Here is a 16571-nt window from a genome sequence, read left to right on the forward strand (position 1 = left end):
ACACAATTAATACAAAATGTAGTGAGCGTGCAACTTGGAAAAAGCACTAGTACTCCATCTGCTTGTCTTAACAAAATATGTACTTTGTGCTTTTTTCAGACAAAAAGACTAGTTATGAGAGAATCCTACAGATTTCGTTTCACCACATTTTTGGCAAAATTGTGGAAATGTTTGAAGAACTTCACCAAAGTAGGTAAAATGCATTGAAGTAAAAGGGGAAAGAGGAACCAAACTAGTTTTGAATGGATTATAATGGTGCAGTGTTTTAAGTGTCTCTGAGGAGCATCTGAAATCTATGCTGGACTGATTATTGTGACCAAAAATGTGATCTGAACTATGAGGCAGTAGTGCTAACCACTTTTCCATCATGCCTCAATCAGCAATAGACACTGAGAGAATGATATGCACCTACAAGTACAACAAATGGCAACAAACTAGCAACAAGGGAAAATAAATAAATAATGTGTATATAAATAGCTGCAGCCCACTTGCCAGGTCCGTATAAGGGATGGGGGTACGGGCCGAATGCATGCTCAACAAACTTTAAACCCAGTAAAATTATAATAATAATAATAACGAAATATTTATTACTATTTACAAAGTATTTCTATCATTTTAATGGAAAAAAATGCAAAGCATAGATAAGAGACTGCTAGCACATTTTTGATTCTGATCTATATGTGCTGATGCCTTGCACTTTTTTTGCCTTGCCCTCAAAAAGTCAGACGCCTTGTAAACAGTTAAAAAAAAACAAAACAAAAAAAAAAAAAATCAGAGTCTTTACTGGCACTTCTCAGTTTCAGCTTTGAAGCATTGGCAGATAATTTATGCATACCGGCATAACCAGAGAGCCTGTGATGCTAGACAGCACCATTATATATGGGGGTAGTGCCTGTCAGTACCTGATCTGTATTACATAGCAGGGTGGATAACATTCTCAATCCAACAGTGAAGATACAATGTACAATGTATCTATGCAGAACAACCAAGTATTTTCATAACATTTTCATTACAGTCAGTTAATTTACCCCTCTGATAAAAAAAACTGCTAGTTTTTATTTACAAAAAAAAAAAAACACATGCGGGATACAAATCTGTCTGGAGTAGTTACATCACATATGCAAGATGCAGATTGGGAAGCAACTTAAGTGTGCGGTTGAGTATGCTTACAGTATGTAAGCATGAAAGTTCTGCACATCATTCCGACAGCTCACATGGTAAATTTCCAGGAAAATATTCAGCAAACATGGTCACTGGTGAACATAGCATATTTACTGCAAACAACACTTTGACAAATTTTACCAATCAACACTGATCAATACCCTTGTTCAAGTTTAAATGTATTGCCAAGTGTGTAAGAACACAGTACACTGAAATTCCTGAATGCATGTCTCTCACAGACCAGTGACAGTAGTAAAATACCAGTAATAGAGTTTACAAGAATACTCCATTCAAAAATGATAAATATTTAAATGTTAATTTCTCCATGTACTTTGTAATAATGGTCAAAAAAAATTTATTGATATATTTTCATGGAGAACGGAAATAACAAAGTTTGTTATAGAATAGCTATCTATGGTGATCAACAGCAAACTAGTCCCAAAAAAGTCAATGAAAAAAATCACACATTACTCATGTCACATAATCCACATATCAGGTCATCCAGCAGTATTCTCACAACATCCCGAATAAATGTATTTTTACAAAAATGTCTGCTTCTCTCCACTACAATTTATTCTGTATGATCCTTTGTTCAACATTTTTGTTCAAACTGTACACCATGAGTAACATTAAAAAAATAACGGCAATGTAGTTTACTTTAGTGTCAGCATATTATATCTTTTGCTTATTCTTACAAAATTTCTTAGTTATGTATTGCCTTTTGTGCTGTAAATATCTTTATGTAAAGTTTTTCAGACAAGTACTGACAATCCTCCTATTTAAAATACTAATTTATAATAGTCTTTTGGTTTTAATAATTACTATTATATTTTGCTTTCTAGCTGGACCATTGTCCAGTGGCTTATCTTCCATGCTTTAAGTATTGTATTTGTATTATTGACTTACATTAAAACTATTTGGTTAATTTTAAATCCACAATGTGATTTGTAACTTTTATTCACTTATCCATTCATTCACTTTTAAACCCAGTTTAATCCAACTCAGGAGCACAGGAGACCAGATCATTATTCTGGCAGCACTGGGTGTAACTGATTAATCCATTCCAGAATTGGATATTAGTACTTGTATTTATTTGTAAATAAGTAAATGCCTCATAACTTCTGTGCAAGATGTAGGGGAGTATGATGGTCTGTTTCTCATAATTTAAAGTATCCTTAGTGCAGAACGAACCCAAACAACAAGTAAAACCTTTTTCCTTCAACTACTGGTTCCCACAGGCCATTAAAAACACAAACTGTGAGTATTTTCATTTTGCTTAGCTATGATGATTGATATTACATTCGCAAGCTGTGAGCTTTGGTATCAGTTAAAGAATGAATAACATTAAACAAATGGTTTGCACAATATTGGCAGGCAGCCTAAGTAAAGGCCGCTATGTATATATCAAGGCTCATTTCTTTCTTTCGGGTGAGGTTCACTGGAATGAAGAAAAAGCATAAGAGAGGGCATTGTGCTGACACCATTACCTGCAACAAGCCAATGCATTAATACTGTTTAACAGATACAAAGTCAAAATAAAACTTCAACCAAACAGCTGCAAATGCAAAAAATTGTCATATTACTTTTTTATTTTATTTTGTAATTCTACTTTGGAGTGCACCATACACAAAGAGCTCTGACAGTGCTGTACTAGTTCGATAAAAAGTATATGCTGAGAGTTCTAGCAGTGTAAATCTTAGCGTGGCATCCCTGTTGTCACATTTTGAGGTTATTTCTTGACAAATGTCTTACCAATTTTATCTTCTTTGTGCAACTAAGCATCCTAGGATCCCAGTAAATGTTCTGCTCTTGGCAGAAATGTTTACATGAAACAGAATTCCAAAGAGATGAGGATTACCAGAAGTATAAATGATACGTTCAAGCTGTCCTAACAGTGCAAGTGAACAGAGCTATTTGTGTCCAAGTGGAATCAATTTACTGAATTATTTCACTTCTGTTTATTAGATGCATTTGTTATTTAGTTGTATTTGTTATTGAACAATAATTGATACAAAAAGAACCAATCAATATGCCAACCAAATTGATGCATTAACCAATTTTAAAACTAAATTCACAATATGTATCTGGCAAAATTTAACAGCTGAGAATCTGTGCTTTACTTTCTTTTACACTTACTTAATTAAAAATAAATGTATGACACAAACTAAGCCTTCACATTTTAATGCACAGTGAAAACTAATTAGCTGGAATACTCTGTACTGACCTGTAGCTTTAGAAAAGGTATGTAGCACATTAATTATGAGAGAAAAGAAGAAACAAAAGATCTCCTTCACGTGTACCTAAAGCCAACACATCTCACTATCATGACAGAACATCTCTCAGACATAAGCAAAATGAGAGAAGGACAGGAAAAATCAGAAAGGAAAGGGGAAAGCACTGATGTCAAAAAAGAAATAATTACCAGTGATATGGCAATATTTCAGCTTAAGAACCGAGGTCTGTGCACAGATAAATGCATTGTAGGTAGAGCTTGCCTCATGGTAATGACAACAAAACATCTGAGAAAAACTTCTGTAGGTAAAAGGAAATAAACAGCAGCCATCACATTCCCTGACAACTGGGGCTGCAACCATCACATTCACTGTCACAAGAATAATTGGGGTCACAGCTGTAAAGAGCCAGACAGAAAAAAATGTTTCCACACAAACCGAAAATGCACCAACATCAGGAACAATCCCTACAAATTCCATTTATTTATTTATGTATTCTCAGCCTAAAAACCAGAATGATTTTTGTCTTTTTTACCATAGTATTATTTACTTTCTTTCTAGATTCTTCTTTGGGAAAATTGAATGCTATTTTTTTATTTCTTGTAAAATAAGATTGGAGTTAGTAATACGCAGTGTTGCCTCACAAATACAGGGGTCTAGTCCTGTGCCCAGTTCTTGTCTATGTGGAATTTGTGCATGTTCCACATATCTGAGTGGCATATCCACTGGGTCATCTGGTTTTCCTTCCAAACATTAAGTTCAGTGAGTATGGGTATGCGAGTGTGAGTTTGGTTTTGCAAAAACGATTTGAGGTTCTAGGACCCTATCCAGCAGTATTTCCAGGTTTGGGGGATAATCTCCAGACCTCCACAACCATCAATAAAGTTAAGCATGTTCAAAAATGTTACACTATTTTAAAATACTGTATTTCTTCATAGATTTTGCTGTCAGGGGACATAGTGGGAAATTGGTTAGTGCTATTGCCTCACAGCTCAAAAAGACTGAGTTCAGATCCTAGTTCAGCCACTGCCTATGTCTCACTATGTCCGTGTGTTTTTTTCCATCTCCTCTGGTTTTGATGCGTAAAGATACAGTGTGAGTGAGTGCTGGTCTGTGTAAGGGTGTGTCCTGTGACAAATGCTACCTACCCACTCACAATACAACAGTCACATTAAACTGAATTGAAAGGGGATGGATTGATTTAAATTTTTCTGAAGTACAGATGGCAGCTTTATTAATTTAGATGCAATGATTCAGTATTTTAAAAACACTGCACATTAATCAGATGATGTGGGTTATTTTGTTGTGAATGAGATAGTTTACTTTTATTTTTTTGATGCCATTCATAGTTGTGTACTTAACCCACTCTCTGTTATCATTCATTCTCACAAGGTATTAACTGTCCTCAGTACTACTACGGGAGATTCACAATTATTAAGGAAGCAACTGAAAACTTTAGGAAAATATACAGTGCCGTCCACAATAATTGGGAAAAAGACACAATTTTCCGTGATGTACCCCTCTGCTCCACAGTTTAAAATTAAAAATAAAACAATTCAGATATGATTAAAGTGCACATTGCTGACATTAATTTAAGGTTAATTGCATACATTTCGGTCACAGCATGTACAAATTACAATATTTTATATTCACTGTAGCTCTTGTAATATCAATGAATAATATGAATTCAGAACATCAGCTCAACAAAAATAAAAAAAAATTGTTTTATACTACAAGCAGTAATAGAATGCTAAACAACTCACACATAACATAAAAAATATTACAACAATATTACTACAAGGTAATTCCCAGCATCCAAAACTGTCTTAGCAGAGGTTTCTGGATTTTCTTTGGATACTACTGTATAATATACTGTATTTTATAGACTGAAGCTAGGAAACCCATAAAGGTTATGTTTGCTCACACTCTCAACTGTTATTTTAAAGTTATTTACTCTATCAACGTTAATGTATGTTGACCCGGTTTTCATCTTTGGTGAAAAACAGCTGTTCGATATTTTAACAGTGTTACACAACTGGCCCTGAGAAAGACTACAGTCTCAAAACATGTTGGCTGAAAAAGTACTTTTATTCTTTTCTTGGTAGTTATTAGCCCATTTCATGGAATGTTCTCAGTGCAACATGGAATAGACACACCAAAAGTGAAGCATCTCTCCAAGCTGTAAAATACCAGAAGTTTATAAAGGAAGAACAATGGATTAAAATAACTTCAAAAAATATAATAAAAAAATTTCTGGATGTTTGGAATTTTCTAATGGTAATATTGTACTACACCCCTCTGCTACTCTGTTCAGGACTAAGCGGGTTAGAAAATGACTGACTGATTAATATTGTACTTTTTCATGTTTTGTGCAAGTTTAGCAATAGTCTATTAGTAATTGTTTGTAGTATGAAAATATTTTTTACATTTTTTTCTATTTCTGTATTTCAAATGAAATAATGTCATTTGTTCATATTTTTTCTAAAATGTCTGTCTGCTTTCTAAATAATTATTAAAATTATTTTTAGCCATATCACATAAACATATCAAATACTTTAATTGCATTATTCATATTACAAAAGCAAGATGCAGCAATATAAAAATAAAATGAAAATTTTCCCATACTGTGCTGCTGTAATGCAAAGTCCGTCTTTCTGACAGTTAATTACTGCAATATTTGAGTCTTACTAGAACAAAAGGCCAAACAAAGATGATATGAAAAGCCTCATAAACAATATAACTGACATAAACTGCAGGTGATTAAAGTGAAGTTTCAATAGAACTGTGCATATAACAATGCTAATCAGAGAGGGTCATATTTAAAAAAAACAAAAAAATAACTGACTGACCTATTTAGCTTCTGAATGACTTTTAGTCTAATAGCAGACAAGAACCACAATGTGAGGAACCTTAGCAAAACCTCAAGTCAAATGCTGTGCTCTTGCACTAACATAACTACATCGACACACTGCTACACTCTCTGCTCAGTCCACAACTCAATTAGCCCAAACTTCCTAACCCTTACACTGCCCAGGGACTTTGCTCCAATACAATATCCCTTCATGTTCGCTGTGATGGGATGTGAGCTGATTAACATGTCATTCTTTTATTACTAGCTGAATCATTGAATTGCACCATATTATTATGTTAAACATAACCATGTAGACGAAATCACTATTGTGCAGATGTCTAACTCAGCAGGGCATCACCAGGAATGAGAATAATCACAGCATTGTAATATTAATTTCCACCTACAGGGCTATAAATGTCAATAGTCTCTTCATCAGTCCTTCAAATTTTACAATGTGAAGCATAACCATCAACTTTTTTGGGTAAAATTAATGGTGAAAACACATTGTCCATCATCATTTCATCTGGCATTTACAAAAAAAGGAAGAAACCTCATCAAAGATAGCTTTGTTTATTTACATTCTCTTTTTTAAAACATATCATTTTTAGGACTACAAAGATGAGTTCCACATAGTAAAATAAATATGGGCTTCAAAACCTGACTACATGATAATACTCGAAATTTAGTGTTTATGAAAGCAACAAAAACTCCCCTCATATACAGGTGACTCCAGTGAGTATGAGATCACACACACTTTATTGAAAACAACTGGCCTCCCTTTAATTTTCTTTTTTGATTTTGGACACATTGACCCACTAATACTTTCCACCATTTATTATTAGTACTTTATGGCTTCTTATACAAGGTACGATCAAAAATAAATTGAATTTTGCATAGGCAATCTGAACCAGTGCACAGGGTAACAAGATGCTGACAGATATAAGTCATGTCAAGACATTTTTACCAAACACCTGTCACTTTGTCATAAATTAACACATGATGATACTGTCACTGTGTCTGTAGAGTCAAGTAGCAGACCCAGTCCACATATATTAATGAATAAGAAACTGGAAGAATACAAAGACAAAGTGCATCAGTCCCTCCTGATCAGTAAATATACCACACACCCCAGAGACCCTAATGTTCTCTACTCATATCACTAGTCACAATCGCTCTACTTTCTTAAGGGCACACATTATAGAACTCTTCATCAAACTGGAATCTTTCAGGAGTGCATCATTTTTCACAAAAAGGAGATAGAATGTAATGGAAATTTACAGGCATTTTGTGTCTCTGGGTGTGTCTTTTCAGACAGTAATTGTTTCAGAGTGGAGGCCTAGCTAGCATCTTGTGATCCTAATTTGGACTATGTGGGCTCACAAAATGAACTGCTGGAATAGCATGGACAATGAAAAATGGCGTCCGATTTCCCAAATCACACCGAAGATATCTTCTCATTCAGACCTAGAACCAATCTTTAAAATGCTTGAGTTATTTTTCAGAGTGTAAGGAATAAATTGTACAAACAAATAATATTAAAATTATGTTAAATAGAATAATGCAACAGTATTTGCTTTTTTACCTCTGTATTATCACAATAAGCTGTGTGATGAAAAAAGGCAACTTTAGACAGCACAAATACAGGCTGTTAACATAATTGTATCTCTGTGTACCCTGTGAAATCTGAAAATACTGCAGATTTTGTTTTTATTGATGCCTTCCAGACTGAATTCACCATTTAGATAATCTTAGGTATGTATACTATACCATAATGCAATTATCTCTGTAAAGTACATTTAATGGTGGGATATTAACCTATGATAAGCTCACTCTGATCAGTGTGGATGCCACATACCATTTTGTGCATATTGTTTGTACAAAAGCAATATTACTCACTCATCCTGTTCTATTCAGTCTGCAGTACATGTTTCATAATGTTTCCTAGTAACTTTTTTCCATAACTCAAAATGCATTTTTAAATTTATGCAGTAATATTTTATTGTGCAAATTGCAGTGCTGATGTAATATCTGGACCTCTACACTATAAAAAATGTACTGAAGAATTTATAGCAAATAACTGACAAAAAATTGGCATAAGATACTGCGAAACTGTTGTTCATTACCAAAAAAAAAAAAAATTGTAGGATTCTTGGAAGTAAAATACAGCTCTTGTTCTTTTTTACAGAAAGATTGTATTGTACTTGTAATCCAGTTTATAGCAGTTTTTTGGAATCTTCTCAATTTACAGTAGTTACCTGGTAACTCAAGTCACCGACAAATGGTTGTACATACTCTAAATTATCAATGTTAAATGGTAAAATATTTTTAGTTTGAAATAACTGGAAACATAACAATTACACCAGTACATTAATTTATTTGGATTATGCCTGGTTACTTTTGTTTTTCCAGTTCAGATGAAGTGGTCACACAAAGCCATTAGTTGGATTTGAGCCCACAATATGAAGTAAAAAGCCTTAACTGCTACGCCACACTGCCTGCCTGAACCACATTGTAAAAGTATACTGCAGAGTTTACAGTAAATAACTGGCAAAAATGCTGTTAAAAATACACTTTAAAACTGTTAACTACTGTAAAAATATAACCGTATAGTTTGTTGTGAAACATGCTATCTACTGTATTTGTATTGGAGACCCATGGTGCATTGCAAAACAGGTGGGTTTATTAAGCGATTAAACGGTTGTGTCTCTTTACTGTATAAAAACTACACTGTAGCTGTACTTTAGTAACATTATCATCTTTAAGATTAACAGTAAAATGCGCTACTTTGTCATATGGTTTGTTTCTCACCCATCTTCGTGAATCCATCAGAATTAGAAAAGCTCTCCATCGATGTACTTTTTGCACGACTGTACCTGTCAATGCTCGCCTAAAAAATGAATCACTTCTACGGAGTGGACATGAGCTAGTTCACTGTTTTACACACTCGTGTCCTGAAGCATTTCAGTTTCTCGAATTAACCCAACACGCTAGTTTTTGGAATGCGTGAAAACAAACTAAGTAACATTTGAGTACCCATTTACGCACAGGGATGACGTGCAGACTCCACCGTGCTGGTGTTAGAGCACAGGTGCCATAGCGTAGATGCACTAATGCTACGCAGTACACCGCAATGTATTTAATTCTGTATATACGCGTACCTAAGGTAAAACACACTGTAATATATAAATATTACCGACTAATATTAACCGAGTCCAGTTTAAACACTCCAGCTGTACACAGGCACTCGCGGTTCTCAACTAACTTCACTGCAAGCTCAGACGACGAGACTGGCCACGAGAAGACGTACTGCGCACGCGCTGGCGTTTGAATCGCCCACAGACAACTCTACGAGTGTGACATAAACAGCGAGATCGGTTCGGGTTCAGAATTTCATCGGTTGGCACTTCAGCGTCGCATAACGTATGGCCTTCACATTATAACGAATTAAAAGCTTAAGCGTTGTCCAATCAGCATGCAAGAAACACGTGCAATAGTATATTCAGTACTTTAGTTACATTAAAAGAAATGCGAAATATAGAAATTAAAACATGAACTTCATAACCAGTAGCATCAACGCAGACGTACAGACTCAGTTTGCATACAACCTTATTTTTATACAATTTACCTATTTTGTTTTGTGCCTCATTAATGATAACACTATACTAGCATGTGCTGTTTTTTGAAGTTTTCTGAATCAGCTACCATACTACGAGATATCCTTTCGTAAAACTGACATGCCTTGCATATAATGGGGAAAAAACATTTTGTCGTTATTTTTTTTCGCAGTACCATTAATCACTTCTTCCTCCATTTACAGCTGAACACAAAGTTCATCCTCTGTTCGCAGTAGCGGACCATGTAACCACACCACCGCTCCATGCACTCTAGCATGGATCTACTCCATCATCATGTTAACAAATTCTGATTTCAAGTTTAGTTTACGAGAAGTTACTGCACCTACTGTAACCTTTTCTCAATAAGAGAACGCCATGCACACGGACTTACCTCCTAAACAGTCGGCGCATCGGCAGCGGTGAGGACGCTCTCTTTAGAAGTCCGGCTGTTTAAATTTGAAAATGCTGTCTGCGCGCCTCTAAGCCAACATCCAGCTGCCATTTAAACTGTCGCCTTGGCAACAAAACCATTGTTCTCCGGATTGAGAACGTGAGCACGAGGGAAAGCTGCGCGAATACTCTACAGATCAATGGCTATTATGGCAAGCCTTGTCAGCATTTGGCCCCTCGTCATTATATCAAAACCTATTGTCCAAATTCAACCGTTTCACTGGAAAGACGACTACAAATCCGCACACTCTGGTGTTATATCATCGCTGCCATGAAAGACTCAGGTGCATCTTTTTAGCTCCACTTTTAGTTTGATTTACCAATGAAGAAGACTGAAAGGAGAGAGAGAGGGATTAATCTGGTTTGATATACTATGTACATGTGCCTGCAGAAGGAAAAGTGATCGATTGATCCAGCTACAGTATGCCTAAACCTGGCGCACAGGTGTAGAACAGGATATAAGCTAACCTCTGTGTCCTCACCAATGACTCTATCTACGAATATGGAAAATTTAGGTAACATGCAGTGATCACACTGTAGTTTAGAAATGTTGTTCATTATTAAAGAGTCATCCATCCATTTTTGAACCTGCTTGTCCGGGTCAGAGTCACAGGAAACCACTGCCAATCACTGGACACAGTGTCAGTCCATCACAGAGTATACTCACACACACTCATACTGGGCCACTTTAGAGTTTCCAAACAGGCTGCAGCCAATGCCACATTATGCAACTTCTAGTCAGCTACAATTTTTGCTCTGTTCTTTGCTCCATCAAGTCGTGGTAAGTAAAACACAAGACATCAGACAGAACAAGTTCTCTTTTGTTTTCAAGGCACAAAATACCAATGTTCCTTATTCCTATTTGTTGCATTATATGTATTGTACCTCAGGAGGAACATTAAATGGCTGTCAGCTCTCATGCACACAGAGCCCACCTTTACAACTAAACATAAAATCAAACCTGTTTAGTTTTGGCAGAACTGAGTCACAGACTAGTTGAAGTGAGTTGACCTTCATGGGCCTTACTACAGTTATGTAAATGAAGGCTATGACATAAAAATCGCTGGAAAAGTCATCAAATGTGACATGGCCTTAACATGCATGTCTTTGAGATCTGGTAGGAAAAACCTATACAGGCACAGGAAATATGGTGTAATGACTAAAGCCTATCACCCATTTCATGTAAGAATAACAGGGGATGACAGATGAAGCTTGCAGTATATAACTCAAGTTATAGTCAGAGGGAGGTGGCTGCAATGCAGGATCTCATTGCCTTGAGGATGTCAGATTACACAAATAGAAAGTTCAGGGGATGACAAATTACATGACTCCATACAGACTTTGCAGCAGTGTTTCACATTTCCAAAGTATCAGAAGCTTGAACTAATTGGATATCTAATAATTTGCTGCCTGATGGCCCCAATGCCTGTACAAAGGCTGGAAAGTTCAGCATATTAATTCTGTAATGATATAACAAATATGAGACATTAGTCTAGCAGCTGACCAGGTGCATTTGGAAACATCAAGGTGCAGATTCACCTGTGACCTGTAAACTAAAATTTGTTTTATTAAAGGTATCACATCTGAACTTCATGCCTTATTATAATATATTGTAAGGTTTCTAAACTCTTTTGGGACTCCCCCCCGTAATGGGACAGTTTATCATTTGCCAGGGCAACTGCGGGTTCCCAACGCTGTAGCAACTGGCAGCTAAAGCAGATCTGAGTTGAACTAGGATGTGCGATAAGTGCTTGCCGTCGATGGGTGATGCAAGGAACATTATAAATGCAGGGAACAGGATTACTTGGCCACGATCCTGCCTGATTACTGTGTCTGTGTATAGGAGAGTGGTAGATCCTGCTACAATAAATAACTGTGCTGTTCCTGTTTCAAGCTGAATAAAGTGTGTATATTTACAGTGCATCAGGAAAGTATTCACAGCGCATCACTTTTTCCACATTTTATTATGTTACAGCCTTATTCCAAAATGGATTAAATTCATTTTTTTCCTCAGAATTCTACACACAACACCCCATAATGACAACATGAAAAAAGTTTACTTGATTTTTTTGCAAATTTATTAAAAATAAAAAATTGAGAAAGCACATGTACATAAGTATTCACAGCCTTTGCCATGAAGCTCAAAATTGAGCTCAGGTGCATCCTGTTTCCCCTGATCATCCTTGAGAATTTTCTGCAGCTTAATTGGAGTCCACCAGTGGTAAATTCAGTTGACTGGACATGATTTGGAAAGGCACACACCTGTTTATATAAGGTCCCACAGTTAACAGTTCATGTCAGAGCACAAACCAACCATGAAGTCAAAGGAATTGTCTGTAGACCTCCAAGACAGGATTATCTCGAGGCACAAATCTGGGGAAGGTTACAGAAAAATTTCTGCTGCTTTGAAGGTCCCAATGAGCACAGTGGCCTCCATCATCCATAAGTGGAAGAAGTTCAAAACCACCAGGACTCTTCCTAGAGCGGGCCGGCCATCTAAACTGAGCAATCGGGGGAGAAGGGCCTTAGTCAGGGAGGTGACCAAGAACCCGATGGTCACTCTGTCAGAGCTCCAGAGGTCCTCTGTGGAGAGAGGAGAACCTTCCAGAAGGACAACCATCTCTGCAGCAATCCACTAATCAGGCCTGTATGGTAGAGTGGCCAGATGGAAGCCACTCCTTAGTAAAAGGCACATGGCAGCCCGCCTGGAGTTTGCCAAAAGGCACCTAAAGGACTCTCAGACCATGAGAAAGAAAATTCTCTGGTCTGATGAGACAAAGACTGAACTCTTTGGTGTGAATGTCAGGCGTCACATTTGGGGGAAACCTGGCACCATCTCTACAGTGAAGTATGGTGGCGGCAGCATCATGCTGTGGGGATGTTTTTCAGCGGCAGGAACTGGGAGACTAGTCAGGATAAAGGGAAAGATGACTGCAACAATGTATAGAGACATCCTGGATGAAAACCTGCTCCAGAGCGCTCTTGACCTCAGACTGGGGCGACGGTTCATCTTTCAGCAGGACAACGACCCTAAGCACACAGCCAAGATATCAAAGGAGTGGCTTCAGGACAACTCTGTGAATGTCCTTGAGTGGCCCAGCCAGAGCCCAGACTTGAATCCTATTGAACAACTGTGGAGAGATCTTAAAATGGCTGTGCACTGATGCTTCCCATCCAACCTGATGGAGCTTGAGAGGTGCTGCAAAGAGGAATGGGCGAAACTGGCCAAGGATAGGTGTGCCAAGCTTGTGGCATCATATTCAAAAAGACTTGAGGCTGTAATTGCTGCCAAAGGTGCATCGACAAAGTATTGAGCAAAGGCTGTGAATACTTATGTACATGTGATTTCTCAGTTTTTTTATTTTTAATAAATTTGCAAAAATCTCAGGTAAACTTTTTTCACTTTGTCATTATGGGGTGTTGTGTGTAGAATTCTGAGGAAAAAAAATGAATTTAATCCATTTTGGAATAAGGTTGTAATAACAAAATGTGGAAAAAGTGATGCGCTGTGAATACTTTCCGGATGCACTGTATAAAACAAAAAACTATTTTTGTAATCCTTTGCTTGTATAAGAGGTATATTTTAAAATTCCAAACATAACTTATTAGTTTTATTTGTTTTAACCTCCTATTCTTACTACTTGAACATTGCATTCAGGGTGCTAGGAAAGGCTCTGGCTCTTGGAATAGATTAAACAGATTCCAGAAATGGATGGATAGAATGGAATTAGTAAAGGGTTGCTTCAGTATGTATCTGCAATAGGGAAAAAGTTGAGTTTCACCTTCAGCAACTTCAGAGACATAAACTATAACTTCTACCTGCAGTGTTGTATTTCTAAGTCTTGTTTTTCCAGGTTTCTTCAGAAATTTAATATATGATGGGGTACCCAAAAATAACCGGAATTGAAAAAAAAATGTTTAATAAAAAATGTAAGAAAAAATGTGAGATCGACAGGCGGATCGGTGCGGCATCCGCAGTAATGCGGGCTCTGCATCGGTCTGTCGTGGTGAAAAGGAGCTAAGCCATAAGGCAAAGCTCTCAATTTACCAGTCGATCTATGTTCCTACCCTCACCTATGGTCATGAGCTATGGGTAGTGACCGAAAGAACGAGATCGCGAATACAAGTGGCTGAAATGAGTTTCCTCCGCAGGGTGTCTGGGCTTTCCCTTAAAGATAGGGTGAGAAGCTCAGTCATCCGGGAGGAGCTCAGAGTAGAGCCGCTGCTCCTCCGCATCGAGAGGAGTCAGATGAGGTGGCTCGGGCATCTGATCAGGATGCCTCCTGGACGCCTCCCTGGTGAGGTGTTCCGGGCACGTCTAACCGGGAGGAGGCCCCGGGGAAGACCCAGGACATGCTGGAGGGACTATGTCTCTCGACTGGCCTGGGAACGCCTTGGGATTCTCCCGGAAGAGCTAAAAGAAGTGGCCGGGGAGAGGGAAGTCTGGGCATCTCTGCTCAAGCTGCTGCCCCCGCGACCCGACCTCGGATAAGCGGGAGACAATGGATGGATGGATGGTAAGAAAAAATGTTTTAATAAATTTTACTTACTGAAACTTTAGTCTCCTTCAAAGTACTCTCCATGTGAATGAATAGTAGGAACATTTTTGGAATTGCTGAAGAGGAACGTTGTCCAAGTCCTGCAGTGATTTTTATTTGACTTCCTCCACAGTATAAAAATACTTTCCACCATGTTCTTTTTTCATATGCGGGAACAAGAAAAAAAAAATTGCACTGAGCAAGATCAGTCAAATAGGGAGGGTGGCAAGAACTCCAAGACACAAGTAATTTCAGAAATCTCTTCAATAGTCAGACGACGATCTACGTAAATTGCATTGCAAACTTTTTCCAAAATTTTCGTCATTCCTAATTGTGGAAGGTCGGCCAGATATTGGTTGATCTTCAAGTGACGATTCCTCTCGCTTGAAACAAAAAAAAAAAAAACACTTGTACACCTGCATTTTACTTAAAGCATCCTCTTTAAAAGCAGTTTCAAGCATCACTACAGTTTCAGCAGCTGTTTTCCCTAAGAGAAAACAAAATTTATTGTAGACTCGCAGTTCTTTATGATCACCCATCACAAAAAAAAAAATCACAGAACACGTTTAATAAGCACCAAGAAAAACCGAGATGGAATGCCGTACGAACAATACGGAGCAACACCACTTGGCAAACTACCACAGAATACTGCAAGTATGCTACACCTAGCGTTGAAATTTGCAACTAAGTCTAGATTACGCGCCAGGTACAGATTCGGGTTATTTCTGGGTACACCCTATTTGTCAAACTGCAAGCAACACTTAGATTAACTTTGTACAGTAATTTCTGACACTCAAAACATTTACCAATCTCATATTCAGTATCATTTCATGAAAACACCATTATACCCTTACCTTTCACCATCTAAAACATTAGGCACCACTTCAGTATGTCAATTTTAATTGTCTGTAATTTTCCACACTGAGAAGGTATCTCCCATTTTAACTGCACATGGACGGCAGTTTTATTGTGCCTTTGACTACTCCATATTTCATGGAGGATGGAGTCTTTGGCACTTGGAATGATCACCCTAAAGTTACAAGTTTATAGGGTCATTGTCATGTGAAATTTTTTACATGTATGTGCTAATCAACATGCAACATGTTTTCTCATTTAAAACGCAACTTTAGACTCATCGGTTTAATGTGATGCCACCCTTATCATCCTTCCTCACAGTTCACTCAGTCTAAACAGGTTTTTGTTATGTAACCTGGAACTTGGTGTACATGTCCACTAAATTCTAGTACTACATATTTTATTTGTGTTTATTTAATCTTCTGCTAAAATAGAATATTGCATTTGATTTATTTGGTATACCATATTCAGCTATTACCTTATAGCTATTGTTATAACCAGCTTTAGTTTTTTTGTATTGTCATTTTATTCCTACTGCCACCGTTTTAATATTTATGAAGAATTTTGTGCATGGGAAAAGCACTCTAAAAATAAAATGTGAAAGAAGCAAGATCAGCCAAATGAAAAGTGACATCAGCCCTTTTAGTGAATTGCATGTGTGAAAAAGCACGCAGGAATTACTTTTTCTGCCATGTCAATGGCTGGGCTGATTTTCAGTTATTTGATACATCCACCTTAAAAATGTAAGAACATGCAACCAGGCATTTGCCCTTTCCTATTTGTTCAATATTGATTTGGTTTAGCTAAAAAGTCTCAGGAATGTAAAGCACTAAAGATATGCTACTCAAAAAACCATAAACTATGTGCACCT

At 37.2% G+C, this 16571-nt stretch overlaps 1 protein-coding gene across 1 annotated transcript in view; it reads right to left on the bottom strand.

The window, feature by feature from the left end:
- Positions 1-10270, bottom strand: part of cdc42ep2 (CDC42 effector protein (Rho GTPase binding) 2) — an 85819-nt gene extending 75549 nt beyond the window's left edge. Inside the window, exon 1 of the mRNA XM_051935362.1 lies at positions 10249-10270. The gene's annotated coding sequence lies outside the window, so the exon portion shown is untranslated. The remainder of the gene's footprint in view (positions 1-10248) is intronic.
- Positions 10271-16571: the final 6301 nt, after the last annotated feature.

The sequence above is a fragment of the Erpetoichthys calabaricus genome, chromosome 1, assembly GCF_900747795.2.
Source record: "Erpetoichthys calabaricus chromosome 1, fErpCal1.3, whole genome shotgun sequence".
Classification (NCBI taxonomy): domain Eukaryota; kingdom Metazoa; phylum Chordata; class Cladistia; order Polypteriformes; family Polypteridae; genus Erpetoichthys; species Erpetoichthys calabaricus.